Raw genomic sequence first — 17,105 nt, forward strand, 5'->3', positions numbered from 1 at the left:
ACTCTGTGTGTGTGTGTGTGTGTGTGTGTGTGTGTGTGTGTGTGTGTGTGTGTGTGTGTGTGTGTGTGTGTGTGTGTGTGTGTGTGTGTGTGTGTGTGTGTGTGTGCATAGATAACCAAGGGGGAAGCTAGAGAGAAAGAGTGAGCATATCCCTCATAACCTGTTCCCGTGCGCTGACTGTTGTTGTTATGACAACGGAGAGAGCTTGAATCAAATCAAATCAAGCTTTATTTATACAGACATGGATGCAATGTGCTATGAAAATAAAACCTTAAATATTTACTACACAACAAACATAAGATAAAAATAAAAAAAACAATAACAATAAAAACTGAACAACTAAAAATCCACCAAAGGAAAAGCAAAGTTAAAAAGGTGTGTTTTAAGATCTATTTTAAATATGCCCACAGTTTCGTCCCCCATCAGGTTCTCTGGCAGGCTATTCCAGAGGCTGGGGGCATAGTAACTAAAGGCTGCTCTCTCCATGCCTCTTGGTCCTGGGCTTTGGGATAGTTAAAAGGCTGCTCTCTCCATGCCTCTTGGTCCTGGGCTTTGGGATAGTTAAAAGGCTGCTCTCTCCATGCCTCTTGGTCCTGGGCTTTGGGATAGTTAAAAGGCTGCTCTCTCCATGCCTCTTGGTCCTGGGCTTTGGGATAGTTAAAAGGCTGCTCTCTCCATGCCTCTTGGTCCTGGGCTTTGGGATAGTTAAAAGGCTGCTCTCTCCATGCCTCTTGGTCCTGGGCTTTGGGATAGTCATAAGGCTGTCTCTCCATACCTATTGGTCCTGGGCTTTGGGATAGTTAAAAGGCTGCTCTCTCCATACCTCTTGGTCCTAGGCTTTGGGATAGTTAAAAGGCCAGAGGACCTGAGGGACCTACTGGGTAGATAACTTAACATGTGACATGTATTGGGGTGAACAATTGTGGATTGATTTAAAAACCAATAGAAGTGTGGTGTGCTCTCTGTCTGGTCTTGTGCCGTAGCTAGTTCCATGGCTGTAGTACTACCATCCTGTCAGATCATCTCTCTACTAGTTCCATGGCTGTAGTACTACCATCCTGTCAGATCATCTCTCTCTCTACTAGTTCCATGGCTGTAGTACTACCATCCTGTCAGATCATCTCTCTCTCTACTAGTTCCATGGCTGTAGTACTACCATCCTGTCAGATCATCTCTCTACTAGTTCCATGGCTGTAGTACTACCATCCTGTCAGATCATCTCTCTCTACTAGTTCCATGGCTGTAGTACTACCATCCTGTCAGATCATCTCTCTCTCTACTAGTTCCATGGCTGTAGTACTACCATCCTGTCAGATCATCTCTCTCTACTAGTTCCATGGCTGTAGTACTACCATCCTGTCAGATCATCTCTCTACTAGTTCCATGGCTGTAGTACTACCATCCTGTCAGATCATCTCTCTCTCTACTAGTTCCATGGCTGTAGTACTACCATCCTGTCAGATCATCTCTCTACTAGTTCCATGGCTGTAGTACTACCATCCTGTCAGATCATCTCTCTACTAGTTCCATGGCTGTAGTACTACCATCCTGTCAGATCACCTCTCTACTAGTTCCATGGCTGTAGTACTACCATCCTGTCAGATCATCTCTCTCTCTACTAGTTCCATGGCTGTAGTACTACCATCCTGTCAGATCATCTCTCTCTACTAGTTCCATGGCTGTAGTACTACCATCCTGTCAGATCATCTCTCTCTCTACTAGTTCCATGGCTGTAGTACTACCATCCTGTCAGATCACCTCTCTACTAGTTCCATGGCTGTAGTACTACAATCCTGTCAGATCATCTCTCTACTAGTTCCATGGCTGTAGTACTACCATCCTGTCAGATCATCTCTCTCTCTACTAGTTCCATGGCTGTAGTACTACCATCCTGTCAGATCATCTCTCTCTACTAGTTCCATGGCTGTAGTACTACCATCCTGTCAGATCATCTCTCTACTAGTTCCATGGCTGTAGTACTACCATCCTGTCAGATCACCTCTCTACTAGTTCCATGGCTGTAGTACTACCATCCTGTCAGATCATCTCTCTCTACTAGTTCCATGGCTGTAGTACTACCATCCTGTCAGATCATCTCTCTACTAGTTCCATGGCTGTAGTACTACCATCCTGTCAGATCATCTCTCTCTACTAGTTCCATGGCTGTAGTACTACCATCCTGTCAGATCATCTCTCTCTACTAGTTCCATGGCTGTAGTACTACCATCCTGTCAGATCATCTCTCTACTAGTTCCATGGCTGTAGTACTACCATCCTGTCAGATCATCTCTCTCTCTACTAGTTCCATGGCTGTAGTACTACCATCCTGTCAGATCATCTCTCTCTCTACTAGTTCCATGGCTGTAGTACTACCATCCTGTCAGATCATCTCTCTCTACTAGTTCCATGGCTGTAGTACTACCATCCTGTCAGATCATCTCTCTCTACTAGTTCCATGGCTGTAGTACTACCATCCTGTCAGATCATCTCTCTCTACTAGTTCCATGGCTGTAGTACTACCATCCTGTCAGATCATCTCTCTACTAGTTCCATGGCTGTAGTACTACCATCCTGTCAGATCATCTCTCTCTCTGCTAGTTCCATGGCTGTAGTACTACCATCCTGTCAGATCATCTCTCTACTAGTTCCATGGCTGTAGTACTACCATCCTGTCAGATCATCTCTCTACTAGTTCCATGGCTGTAGTACTACCATCCTGTCAGATCATCTCTCTACTAGTTCCATGGCTGTAGTACTACCATCCTGTCAGATCATCTCTCTCTCTACTAGTTCCATGGCTGTAGTACTACCATCCTGTCAGATCATCTCTCTACTAGTTCCATGGCTGTAGTACTACCATCCTGTCAGATCATCTCTCTCTCTACTAGTTCCATGGCTGTAGTACTACCATCCTGTCAGATCAACTCTCTCCAGTAAGTAGTCTAGTTTACAGTTTCACCTCCTGGCATGTTTTAGCTGAAGTAGTCTACATTATCATGTTTTAAATGAGGCATATTTTCCTAATGTACGTAACCGAGTGGTGCAGTGGTCGAAGACACTGCAGTCCCCGGTTCGAATCCAAGCTGCATCACATCCGGCCGTGATTAGGAGTCCCATAGGGCGGCGCACAATTGGCCCAGCATCGTCTGGGTTTGGCAGGGGTTGTCCGTCATTGTAAATAAGAATTTGTTCTTAACTGACTTGCCTAGTTAAATGATGGTTAAATTTAAATTATACAAAAAAACACATTATACTGCACCATTACTACTCATTGATTGCATAATAGTTTCAAATCAAACTTTATTAGTCACTTGCGCCGAAAACAACAGGTGTAGTAGACCTTACAGTGAAATGCTGAATACAACAGGTGTAGTAGACCTCACAGTGAAATGCTGAATACAACAGGTGTAGTAGACCTTACAGTGAAATGCTGAATACAACAGGTGTAGTAGACCTTACAGTGAAATGCTGAATACAACAGGTGTAGTAGACCTTACAGTGAAATGCGGAATACAACAGGTGTAGTAGACCTCACAGTGAAATGCTGAATACAACAGGTGTAGACCTCACAGTGAAATGCTGAATACAACAGGTGTAGACCTCACAGTGAAATGCTGAATACAACAGGTGTAGTAGACCTCACAGTGAAATGCTGAATACAACAGGTGTAGACCTCACAGTGAAATGCAGAATACAACAGGTGTAGTAGACCTCACAGTGAAATGCTGAATACAACAGGTGTAGTAGACCTCACAGTGAAATGCTGAATACAACAGGTGTAGTAGACCTTACAGTGAAATGCTGAATACAACAGGTGTAGTAGACCTTACAGTGAAATGCTGAATACAACAGCTGTAGACCTCACAGTGAAATGCTGAATACAACAGCTGTAGACCTCACAGTGAAATGCTGAATACAACAGGTGTTGTAGACCTCACAGTGAAATGCTGAATACAACAGGTGTAGTAGACCTTACAGTGAAACGCTGAATACAACAGGTGTAGACCTCACAGTGAAATGCTGAATACAACAGGTGTAGACCTCACAGTGAAATGCTGAATACAACAGGTGTAGACCTCACAGTGAAATGCTGAATACAACAGGTGTAGTAGACCTCACAGTGAAATGCTGAATACAACAGGTGTAGTAGACCTTACAGTGAAATGTTGAATACAACAGGTGTAGTAGACCTTACAGTGAAATACTGAATACAACAGGTGTATTAGACCTCACAGTGAAATGCCGAATATAACAGGTGTAGTAGACCTCACAGTGAAATGCCGAATATAACAGGTGTAGTAGACCTCACAGTGAAATGCTGAATACAACAGGTGTAGTAGACCTCACAGTGAAATGCCGAATATAACAGGTGTAGACCTTACCGTGAAATGCTTACTTACAAGCCTTTAACCAACAGTGCAGTTATATGAAAATAGAGTTAAGAAAATATTTACTAAATAAACTAAAGTAAAAAATATATTAAAAATAGATACTCGGTAAAATAACAATAGCAAGGCTTTATACATGGCTTTATCATGGCTACCGACGTGAGTGCTATGCGGGCGGTAATCATTTATGGAAGGTTACCTTCGCTTCCTTGGGCACAGGGACTTTGGTGGTTTCGCGATCTGCTTAAAACATGTAGGTATTACAGACTCAGTCGTCAGGGAGAGGTTGAAAATGTCAGTAAAGACACTTGCCAGTTGCCATGCTCTGAATACAGGTCCTGGTAATCTGAATGTTGACCTGTTTAAAGGTCTTGCTCACATTGGCTACAGAGAGCGTGATCACACAATCGTCCTCGAGTAGCTGGTGCTCTCATGCATGTTTCAGTGTTGCTTGCCTCAAAGCGAGCATTAAAAAAAAAAAATCTATGTTTTCACCAACCAAAGATGCTTTCTTAAAACTGACTTGTCAAATAAAGTAAATATTAAATAAAGATGTTCAAGTGAATCGGTAGATTCAGATAAAAGTGTGATTGGTTGTTCTTTATTCCATGTCATAGCACAGAGGGGGGAAGGGGGGAAGGGGGAGGGGGGAGAAAAGGAAAGAGAGAGTGAGAAGAGATTTTTTTTTTTGGGGGGGGGGAGGGTTGCAGGAAAAATATCTATAACGCTGCAGGCTTTCATTTAATTTTTAATCATTGTGAAAATAAATTAGAATGAAATGATTACCCCCAGGTTTTGGAGAATAACATCTTTCCAGATCTTTCCAGCGTTTGATAAATGCCCTTTACAGTATACACAAAGGATCCTTCAAGCAGTCAATGATCCATCTTCCTTCATCAATATTTTAGTGTGTGTGTGTGTGTGTGTGTGTGTGTGTGTGTGTGTGTGTGTGTGTGTGTGTGTGTGTGTGTGTGTGTGTGTGTGTGTGTGTGTGTGTGTGTGTGTGTGTGTGTGTGTGTACCCCTACTAAAGGAATCTCTCGTGTCTGATCTTCCAGTAATGAGGTCAATAGATCACCCTGTTGGGCTGTATGGTGGGCTGTATGGTGGGCTGTATGGTGGGCTGTATGGTGGGCTGTATGGTGGGCTGTGTGGTGGGCTGTGTGGTGGGCTGTATGGTGGGCTGTGTGGTGGGCTGTATGGTGGGCTGTATAGTGGGCTGTATGGTGGGCTGTATGGTGGACTGTATGGTGGGCTGTATGGTGGACTGTATAGTGGGCTGTATGGTGGGCTGTATGGTGGGCTGTATGGTGGGCTGTATGGTGGACTGTGGTGGGCTGTGTGGTGGGCTGTATGGTGGGCTGTATGGTGGGCTGTATGGTGGGCTGTATGGTGGACTGTATGGTGGGCTGTGTGGTGGGCTGTATGGTGGGCTGTATGGTGGGCTGTGTGGTGGGCTGTGTGGTGGGCTGTATGGTGGGCTGTATGGTGGGCTGTATGGTGGGCTGTATGGTGGACTGTATGGTGGGCTGTATGGTGGGCTGTATGGTGGACTGTATGGTGGGCTGTGTGGTGGGCTGTATGGTGGGCTGTGTGGTGGGCTGTATGGTGGACTGTATGGTGGGCTGTATGGTGGGCTGTATGGTGTATGGATTTTATTTAACCTTTATTTAACTAGGCAAGTCAGTTAAGAACAAATTGTTATTTACAGTGGCGGTCTACCAAAAGGCAAAAGGCTTCTTGCGGTGATGGGGGCTGGGATTAAAAATGTAAAATAATATACAAATATAGGCCAAAACACACATCACGACAAGAGAGACAACACAACACTACATAAAGACAACAACACAGCATGATAGCAACACCACATGACAACAACATGGTAGCAACACCACATGGTAGCATCACAAAACATGGTACAAACATTATTGGGCACAGACAACAGCACAACGGGCAAGAAGGTAGAGACAACAATACATCACACAAAGCAGCCACAGCTGTCAGTAAGAGTGTCCATGATTGAGTCTTTGAATGAAGAGATTGAGATAAAACGTCCAGTTTGAGTGTTTGTTGCAGGTCATTCCAGTCGCTAGCTGCAGCGAACTGAAAGAGGAGGGACCCAGGGATGTGTGTTCTTTGGGGACCTTTAACAGAATGTGACTGGCAGAACGGGTGTTGTATGTGGAGGATGAGGGCTGCAGTAGATATCTCAGATAGGGGGGAGTGAGGCCTAAGAGGGTTTTATAAATAAGCATCAACCAGTGGGTCTTGCGACGGGTTTACAGAGATGTTTACAGAGGAGTATAGGTATGTGTGTAAAGCTATTTTGTAGGCAAACTGAATGCGCACAACAGTAAACCGATAATCTCATAGATAACCTCACCTGAATACCATATTCATAATGTATCAAATATTAGTGACGTGACGTGTCCTAGTGACGTGTCCTATAAGGAGCATTGGTGGCAAATCTGATGGTCGAATGGTAAAGAACATCTAGCCGCTCGAGAGCAGCCTTACCTGCCAATCTATAAATAACGTCTCTGTAATCTAGCATGGGTAGGATGGTCATCTGAATCAGGGTTAGTTTGGCAGCTGGAGAGGAAGAGGAGCGATTACAATTTAACTTTAGCCTGCAGCTTTGATATGTGCTGAGAGAAGGACAGTGTATCGTCTAGCCATACTCCCAAGTACTTGTATGAGCTGACTACCTCAAGCTCTAAACCCTCAGAGTTAGTAATAACACCTGTGGGGAAGATGGACATTCTTCTTACCAAACCGCATTACCTTTGTTTTGGAGCTGTTCAGAACAAGGTTGTGGGCAGAGAAAGCTTGTTGGACACTAAGAAAGCTTTGTTGTAGAGCGTTTAACACCAAATCCAGGGAAGAGCCAGCTGAGTATAAGACTGTATCATCTGCATATAAATGGATGAGAGAGCTTCCTACTGCCTGAGCTATGTTGTTGATGTAAATTGAGAAGAGCGTGGGGCCTAGGATTGAGCCTTGGGGTACTCCCTTGGTGACAGGCAGTGGCTGAGGCAGCAGATGTTCTGATTTTATACACTGCACTCTTGGAGAGAGGTAGTTAGCAAACCAGGCCAAAGACCCCTCAGAGACACCAATGCTCCTTAGCCGGCCCCCAAGAAGGAATGGTCTACCCTATCAAAAGCTTTGGCCGTCAATAAAAATAGCAGCACAACATTGCTTAAAATCAAGGGCAATGGTGACATCATTGAGGACCTTTAAGGTTGCAATGACACACCCATAACCTGAGCGAAAACCAGATTGCATACCAGAGAGAATACTATAGACATCAAGAAAGCCAATCAGTTGATTATTGAAAAGTTTTCCAACGCTTTTGATAAACAGGGTAAAATAGAAATAGGCCTTTATCTTTTCCATCTCTCTCTCTCTCCATCTCTCTCGCTCTCTCTTTCCATCTCTCGCTCTCTCCATCTCTCTCGCTCTCTCTTTCCATCTCTCTCCATCTCTCTCTCCATCTCTCTCTCTCTCCATCTCTCTCCATCTCTCTCTCTGTCTTTTCCATCTCTCTCTCCATCTCTCTCTCCATCTCTCTCTCTCCATCTCTCTCTCTGTCTTTTCCATCTCTCTCTCCATCTCTCTCTCCATCTCTCTCTCTCTCCATCTCTCTCTCTCTCTCCATCTCTCTCGCTCTCTCTTTCCATCTCTCTCTCTCTCTCCATCTCTCTCGCTCTCTCTTTCCATCTCTCTCCATCTCTCTCTCCATCTCTCTCTCCATCTCTCTCTCTCTCCATCTCTCTCCATCTCTCTCTCTGTCTTTTCCATCTCTCTCTCCATCTCTCTCTCCATCTCTCTCTCCATCTCTCTCTCCATCTCTCTCCATCTCTCTCTCTGTCTTTTCCATCTCTCTCTCCATCTCTCTCTCTGTCTTTTCCATCTCTCTCGCTCTCTCTTTCCATCTCTCTCTCTCTCCATCTCTCTCCATCTCTCTCTCTGTCTTTTCCATCTCTCTCTCCATCTCTCTCTCTGTCTTTTCCATCTCTCTCGCTCTCTCTTTCCATCTCTCTCTCTCTCCATCTCTCTCGCTCTCTCTTTCCATCTCTCTCTCCATCTCTCTCTCTGTCTTTTCCATCTCTCTCTCTCTCTCTCTCTGTCTTTCCATCTCTCTCTCCATCTCTCGCTCTGTCTTTCCATCTCTCTCTCTCTCCATCTCTCTCGCTCTGTCTTTCCATCTCTCTCTCCATCTCTCTCTCTGTCTTTTCCATCTCTCTCTCTGTCTCTCTCTCTCTCTTTCCATCTCTCTCTCTCTCTGTCTCTCTCTCACTGTCTGTCTTTCCATCTCTCTCTCTGTCTCTCTCTCTCTCTTACCATCTCTCTCTCCCTCTGTCTCTCTCTCTCTCTTTCCATCTCTCTCTCTCTCTGTCTTTCAATCTCTCCATCTCTCTCTCTCTCTCTCTCTCTCTCTCTCTTTCCATCTCTCTCTCTCTCTTTCCATCTCTCTCTCATCTCTCTCTCGTTGTCTTTCCATCTCTCTCTCTGTCTCTCTCTCTCTCTTTCCATCTCTCTCTCTCTCTCTCTCTGTCTTTCAATCTCTCCATCTCTCTCTCTCTCTCTCTCTCTTTCCATCTCTCTCTCCATCTCTCTCTCGTTGTCTTTCTATCTCTCTCTCTCTCTCCATCTCTCTCTCCATCTCTCTCTCTGTCTTTTCCATCCCCCTCTCTGTCTTTTCACATGTGCAAAATACAACAGGGGTAGACCTTACAGTGAAATGCTTACTTACAAGCCCTTAAACAATGCAGTTTAAGAAAAATACCACACAAAAAAAAAGAAATAAAGCAGCAAATAATTAAAGAGCAGCAGTGAAATAACAATAGCAGGGCTATATACAGGGGGTACCGGTACAGAGTCAATGTGGAGGCTATATACAGGGGGTACCGGTACAGAGTCAATGTGGTGGCTATATACAGGGGGTACCGGTACAGAGTCAATGTGGAGGCTGTATACAGGGGTACCGGTACAGAGTCAATGTGGAGGCTCTATACAGGGGGTACCGGTACAGAGTCAATGTGGAGGCTATATACAGGGGGTACCGGTACAGAGTCAATGTGGAGGCTCTATACAGGGGGTACCGGTACAGAGTCAATGTGGAGGCTATATACAGGGGGTACCGGTACAGAGTCAATGTGGAGGCTATATACAGGGGGTACCGGTACAGAGTCAATGTGGAGGCTATATACAGGGGGTACCGGTACAGAGTCAATGTGGAGGCTATATACAGGGGGTACCGGTACAGAGTCAATGTGGAGGCTATATACAGGGGGTACCGGTACAGAGTCAATGTGGAGGCTATATACAGGGGGTACCGGTACAGAGTCAATGTGGAGGCTATATACAGGGGGTACCGGTACAGAGTCAATGTGGAGGCTCTATACAGGGGGTACCGGTACAGAGTCAATGTGGAGGCTATATACAGGGGGTACCGGTACAGAGTCAATGTGGAGGCTATATACAGGGGGTACCGGTACAGAGTCAATGTGGAGACTATATACAGGGGGTACCGGTACAGAGTCAATGTGGAGGCTATATACAGGGGGTACCGGTACAGAGTCAATGTGGAGGCTATATACAGGGGGGTACCGGTACAGAGTCAATGTGGAGGCTATATACAGGGTGTACCAGTACAGAGTCAATGTGGAGGCTATATACAGGGGGTACCGGTACAGAGTCAATGTGGAGGCTATATACAGGGTGTACCGGTACAGAGTCAATGTGGAGGCTATATACAGGGGGTACCGGTACAGAGTCAATGTGGAGGTTATATACAGGGGGTACCGGTACAGAGTCAATGTGGAGGCTATATACAGGGGGTACCGGTACAGAGTCAATGTGGAGGCTATATACAGGGTGTACCGGTACAGAGTCAATGTGGAGGCTATATACAAGGGGTACCGGTACAGAGTCAATGTGGAGGCTATATACAGGGGGTACCGGTACAGAGTCAATGTGGAGGCTATATACAGGGGGTACCGGTACAGAGTCAATGTGGAGGCTATATACAGGGGGTACCGGTACAGTGTCAATGTGGAGGCTATATACAGGGGGTACCGGTACAGAGTCAATGTGGAGGCTATATACAGGGGGTACCGGTACAGAGTCAATGTGGAGGCTATATACAGGGGGTACCGGTACAGAGTCAATGTGGAGGCTATATACAGGGGGGTACCGGTACAGAGTCAATGTGGAGGCTATATACAGGGTGTACCGGTACAGAGTCAATGTGGAGGCTATATACAGGGGGTACCGGTACAGAGTCAATGTGGAGGCTATATACAGGGTGTACCGGTACAGAGTCAATGTGGAGGCTATATACAGGGGGTACCGGTACAGAGTCAATGTGGAGGTTATATACAGGGGGTACCGGTACAGAGTCAATGTGGAGGCTATATACAGGGGGTACCGGTACAGAGTCAATGTGGAGGCTATATACAGGGTGTACCGGTACAGAGTCAATGTGGAGGCTATATACAAGGGGTACCGGTACAGAGTCAATGTGGAGGCTATATACAGGGGGTACCGGTACAGAGTCAATGTGGAGGCTATATACAGGGGGTACCGGTACAGAGTCAATGTGGAGGCTATATACAGGGGGTACCGGTACAGTGTCAATGTGGAGGCTATATACAGGGGGTACCGGTACAGAGTCAATGTGGAGGCTGTATACAGGGGGTACCGGTACAGAGTCAATGTGGAGGCTATATACAGGGGGTACCGGTACAGAGTCAATGTGGAGGCTATATACAGGGGGTACCGGTACAGTGTCAATGTGGAGGCTATATACAGGGGGTACCGGTACAGAGTCAATGTGGAGACTATATACAGGGTATTACGGTACAGAGTCAATGTGGAGGCTATATACAGGGTATTACGGTACAGAGTCAATGTGGAGGCTGTATACAGGGGGTACCGGTACAGAGTCAATGTGGAGGTTATATACAGGGGGTACCAGTACAGAGTCAATGTGGAGGTTATATACAGGGGGTACCGGTACAGAGTCAATGTGCAGGCTATATACAGGGGGTACCGGTACAGAGTCAATGTGGAGGCTATATACAGGGGGTACCGGTACAGAGTCAATGTGGAGGCTATATACAGGGGGTACCGGTACAGAGTCAATGTGGAGACTATATACAGGGTATTACGGTACAGAGTCAATGTGGAGGCTATATACAGGGTATTACGGTACAGAGTCAATGTGGAGGCTGTATACAGGGGGTACCGGTACAGAGTCAATGTGGAGGTTATATACAGGGGGTACCAGTACAGAGTCAATGTGGAGGTTATATACAGGGGGTACCGGTACAGAGTCAATGTGCAGGCTATATACAGGGGGGTACCGGTACAGAGTCAATGTGGAGGCTATATACAGGGGGTACCGGTACAGAGTCAATGTGGAGGCTATATACAGGGGGTACCGGTACAGAGTCAATGTGGAGGCTATATACAGGGGGTACCGGTACAGAGTCAATGTGGAGGCTGTATACAGGGGTACCGGTACAGAGTCAATGTGGAGGCTATATACAGGGGGTACCGGTACAGAGTCAATGTGGAGGCTATATACAGGGTGTACCGGTACAGAGTCAATGTGGAGGCTATATACAGGGGGTACCGGTACAGAGTCAATGTGGAGGCTATATACAGGGGGTACCGGTACAGAGTCAATGTGGAGGCTATATACAGGGGGTACCGGTACAGAGTCAAAGTGGAGGCTGTATACAGGGGGTACCGGTACAGAGTCAATGTGGAGGCTATATACAGGGGGTACCGGTACAGAGTCAATGTGGAGGCTATATACAGGGGGTACCGGTACAGAGTCAATGTGGAGGCTGTATACAGGGGGTACCGGTACAGAGTCAATGTGGAGGCTATATACAGGGGGTACCGGTACAGAGTCAATGTGGAGGCTATATACAAAGGGTACTGGTACAGAGTCAATGTGGAGGGTATATACAGGGGGTACCGGTACAGAGTCAATGTGGAGGCTATATAGAGGGGGTACTGGTACAGAGTCAATGTGGAGGCTATATACAGGGGTACCAGTACAGAGTCAATGTGGAGGCTATATACAGGGGGTACCGGTACAGATTCAATGTGCGGGGGCACCGGTTAGTCGAGGTAATTGAGGTAATATGTACATGTAGGTAGAGTTATTAAAGTGACTATGCATAGATAATAACAGAGAGTAGCAGCAGCGTAGAAGAATGGATGGGGAAACGCAAATAGTCTGGGTAGCCCTTTGATTCGATGTTCAGGAGTCTTATGGCTTGGGAGTAGAAGCTCTTTAGAAGCCTCTTGGACCTAGACTTGGCGCTCCGGTACCGTTTGCCGTGCGGTAGCAGAGAGAACAGTCTATGACTAGGATGGTTGGAGTCTTTGACAATTTTTTGGGCCTTCCTCTGACACCGCCTGGTGTAGAGGTCCTGGATGGCAGGAAGCTTGGCCCCGGTGATGTACTGGGCCGTACGCACTACCCTCTGTAGTGCCTTGCGGTCGGACGCCGAGCAGTTACCATACAAGTCAGTGATGCAACCAGTCAGGATGCTCTCGATGGTGCAGCTGTAGAACCTTTTGAGGATCTGAGGACCCATGCCAAATATTTTCAGTCTCTTGAGGGGGAATAGGTTTTGTCGTGCCCTCTTCACGACTGTCTTGGTGTTCTTGGACCATTATTTATTACAAAAAAACACAAGGAAGGGGTAACATTAAAGTATTAGAACATGAAGGACAAACAATACAGCATCAAGACACTATCAAACATGTATCAGTCTTTCCACAACAGAGCCATCCTTATGTGTGAGGGTGCGTGGGCATGATAGTGATATATACAACAGAGCCATCCTTATGTGTGAGGGTGCGTGTGCATGATAGTGATATATACAACAGAGCCATCCTTATGTGTGAGGGTGCGTGTGCATGATAGTGATATATACAACAGAGCCATCCTTATGTTTGAGGGTGCGTGTGCATGATAGTGATATATACAACAGAGCCATCCTTATGTGTGAGGGTGCGTGTGCATGATAGTGATATATACAACAGAGCCATCCTTATGTGTGAGGGTGCGTGTGCATGATAGTGATATATACAACAGAGCCATCCTTATGTGTGAGGGTGCGTGTGCATGATAGTGATATATACAACAGAGCCATCCTTATGTGTGAGGGTGCGTGTGCATGATAGTGATATATACAACAGAGCCATCCTTATGTGTGAGGGTGCGTGTGCATGATAGTGATATATACAACAGAGCCATCCTTATGTGTGAGGGTGCGTGTGCATGATAGTGATATATACAACAGAGCCATCCTTATGTGTGAGGGTGAGTGTGCATGATAGTGATATATACAACAGAGCCATCCTTATGTGTGAGGGTGCGTGTGCATGATAGTGATATATACAACAGAGCCATCCTTATGTGTGAGGGTGCGTGTGCATGATAGTGATATATACAACAGAGCCATCCTTATGTGTGAGGGTGCGTGTGCCTGATAGTGATATAAAATATATGTCATAGTTTCCTTTTTCATGATCACAATCTAGTGAAACCTCCAAGATCCCCCCCACAGTTCCCCAATAGCTGTCCCTCAAACCTCCAAGATCCCCCCCCACAGTTCCCCAATAGCTGTCCCTCAAACCTCCAAGATCCCCCCCACAGTTCCCCAATAGCTGGTCCCTCAAACCTCCAAGATCCCCCCACAGTTCCCCAATAGCTGTCCCTCAACCCTCCAAGATCCCCCCCACAGTTCCCCAATAGCTGTCCCTCAACCCTCCAAGATCCCCCCACAGTTCCCCAATAGCTGTCCCTCAACCCTCCAAGATCCCCCACAGTTCCCCAATAGCTGGTCCCTCAACCCTCCAAGATCCCCCCCACAGTTCCCCAATAGCTGTCCCTCAACCCTCCAAGATCCCCCCCACAGTTCCCCAATAGCTGTCCCTCAACCCTCCAAGATCCCCCACAGTTCCCCAATAGCTACCCTCAACCCTCCAAGATCCCCCCACAGTTCCCCAATAGTTGTCCCTCGACCCTCCAAATAGCTGTCCCTCAACCCTCCAAGATCCCCCCGCAGTTCCCCAATAGCTGTCCCTCAACCCTCCAAGATCCCCCCGCAATTCCCCAATAGCTGTCCCTCAACCCTCCAAGATCCCCCCACAGTTCCCCAATAGCTCCCCCTCAACCCTCCAAGATCCCCCCGCAGTTCCCCAATAGCTGTCCCTCAACCCTCCAAGATCCCCCCGCAGTTCCCCAATAGCTGTCCCTCAACCCTCCAAGATCCCCCCCACAGTTCCCCAATAGCTGTCCCTAAACCCTCCAAGATCCCCCCCACAGTTCCCCAATAGCTGGTCCCTCAAACCTCCAAGATCCCCCCACAGTTCCCCAATAGTTGTCCCTCGACCCTCCAAATAGCTGTCCCTCAACCCTCCAAGATCCCCCCACAGTTCCCCAATAGCTGTCCCTCAACCCTCCAAGATCCCCCCCACAGTTCCCCAATAGCTGTTCCTCAACCCTCCAAGATCCCCCCCACAGTTCCCCAATAGCTGTCCCTCAACCCTCCAAGATCCCCCCACAGTTCCCCAATAGCTGTCCCTCAACCCTCCAAGATCCCCCCCACAGTTCCCCAATAGCTGTCCCTCAACCCTCCAAGATCCCCCCACAGTTCCCCAATAGCTGTTCCTCAACCCTCCAAGATCCCCCCACAGTTCCCCAATAGCTGTCCCTCAACCCTCCAAGATCCCCCCGCAGTTCCCCAATAGCTGTCCCTCAACCCTCCAAGATCCCCCCACAGTTCCCCAATAGCTGTCCCTCAACCCTCCAAGATCCCCCCCACAGTTCCCCAATAGCTGTCCCTCAACCATTCGAGAACCCCCCCCCAATGCACCAACAACCAAGAGAATAAACTGAAGAGAAAAAAGGAAAATACAGAAGAAAACAGTAAACAATGCAAAAAACAATAAAACAAAATAATACATTCCAAACAAAGGACATGAAGGACAACTGAAATCATAACAGCAATGCCAGCTGTATATGTTTGTGTGCATGTCTGGCACTATCACATGTGTGTGTGTGTTCTTGTATGTGTTTATTTGAATGAGAGTGTGTGTATATGCATGTGTACCAACACCTGCACGGCATCAGCCTCAGGCAAACCGGCATTAGTTGTAAAAACACTGCCACCTAGTGTCATTCAAATGTACTTTTATTATGTTTTATTTTGACTTTTTCTCCCTTTATCTTTTGACCATCATTCTCTCTCTCACACAGCAACTCCACTCCCACTTGTCTCCAATTTCACATCCCAACCCTCAGCTTCCCTCAGCCCATCCCATCTATCTCTGCTGGCCACCCACTTCGTGTTTCTACTTAACACATATCTTTCAACTATGCTATGATGTTTAACGTACAATTTCAATCTATCTAATCGAATAGATCCACAGATTGCGAGTTGAAGATAAATACTTTTACTGAGTATTAGTATATTAGTAATTGACTGACCTGGTCTCTCCAGATCTCCTAACAGTACTATTTCTAGAGTCAATTTTAGATCAATGCTATGCATTTTCAGCCATTCCTGATCCTGAGACCAGAAACAGGCTACCTGAGGGCAATACCAAAATAAATGGTCTATTGATTCTGTATCCTCACAACAAAATCTGCAGAGCTTCGATGAATTTATGCCCCAAATATTCAACATTTTGTTGGTGGCAAGAATTCTATATAATAATTTTAGCTGAAAAGCACGAAGTCTTGAATCTTGTGTTGTTTTATATATCAACTCATACACCCTGTACCATGGAATTGGTACATCAAGAATCTCTTTCCAACAATTTTGCAATCTGTATGGCACAGCTGTCAACATCCTGGTCCTCAAATGAAACTGGTATACTTTCCTATTTATGCTATTTTTATTCCTCCACCAGTTTTGATCCTTTATATTGGGCAGACAGACCAGTTCCCTACCTCCTCCCGCTGCCACCCGCCTCCTCCATTTTTGGGGCAATGCTGTAATCAATTGGTTGTACTCTTGGATTGAGCAGACCTTCCTGTACAATTATGATAACTCCATGAAGGACATAACCCTACCATTACAATTTACAATATCATTTAAGAACAAAATACCCTTTTCAAATATTTTCCATAAAAAAGGTATTTTATCAACCAGCACATTTGAGTTCCGCCATAATATGTGTTGTAATATTTGTTCTATCTTTTCAGGGGGATGAAATTGAAATTGTAGCCAGCTCTGCAATGCTTGTTTGAAAAAGACAGATACTTTGAAAAAAGTATCATTTTCAATTAACCTCTCCAGCGTCTCATCCCGTCAGCGGGATCAAAATCCAGCGAAAAATCATATCGCCAATTAGCATTAAAAAAAAATCATAATTAAAAATAAAAAATAATAATATTTTTTTTTTATAGATACACCTCTCCTGAATCGACCCACGTCGTCCGATTTCAAAAAGGTTTTACAGGAAAAGCAAATCATTAGATTATGTTAGATGAGTCCATCGTAAAAAGCAGCTTCATAGCCATTTTCCGACCAACCACTTGCATCACATATAATCAAAAAACAGCTAAATGCAGCACTAACCTTTTACAAACTTCATCAGATGACACACCTAGGACATCATGTTATACAATGCATGCATTCTTTTGTTCAATAAAGGTCATATTTATATATAAAAA

General features: G+C 45.9%; 1 protein-coding gene across 1 annotated transcript in view; it reads left to right on the forward strand.

The window, feature by feature from the left end:
- The window catches only part of mtus2b (microtubule associated tumor suppressor candidate 2b), a 142,101-nt gene that overhangs the window by 85,736 nt on the left and 39,260 nt on the right, over positions 1-17,105 (forward strand). The window lies entirely within an intron of this gene.

Source organism: Salmo salar, chromosome ssa20 (genome assembly GCF_905237065.1).
Source record: "Salmo salar chromosome ssa20, Ssal_v3.1, whole genome shotgun sequence".
Lineage (NCBI taxonomy): Eukaryota > Metazoa > Chordata > Actinopteri > Salmoniformes > Salmonidae > Salmo > Salmo salar.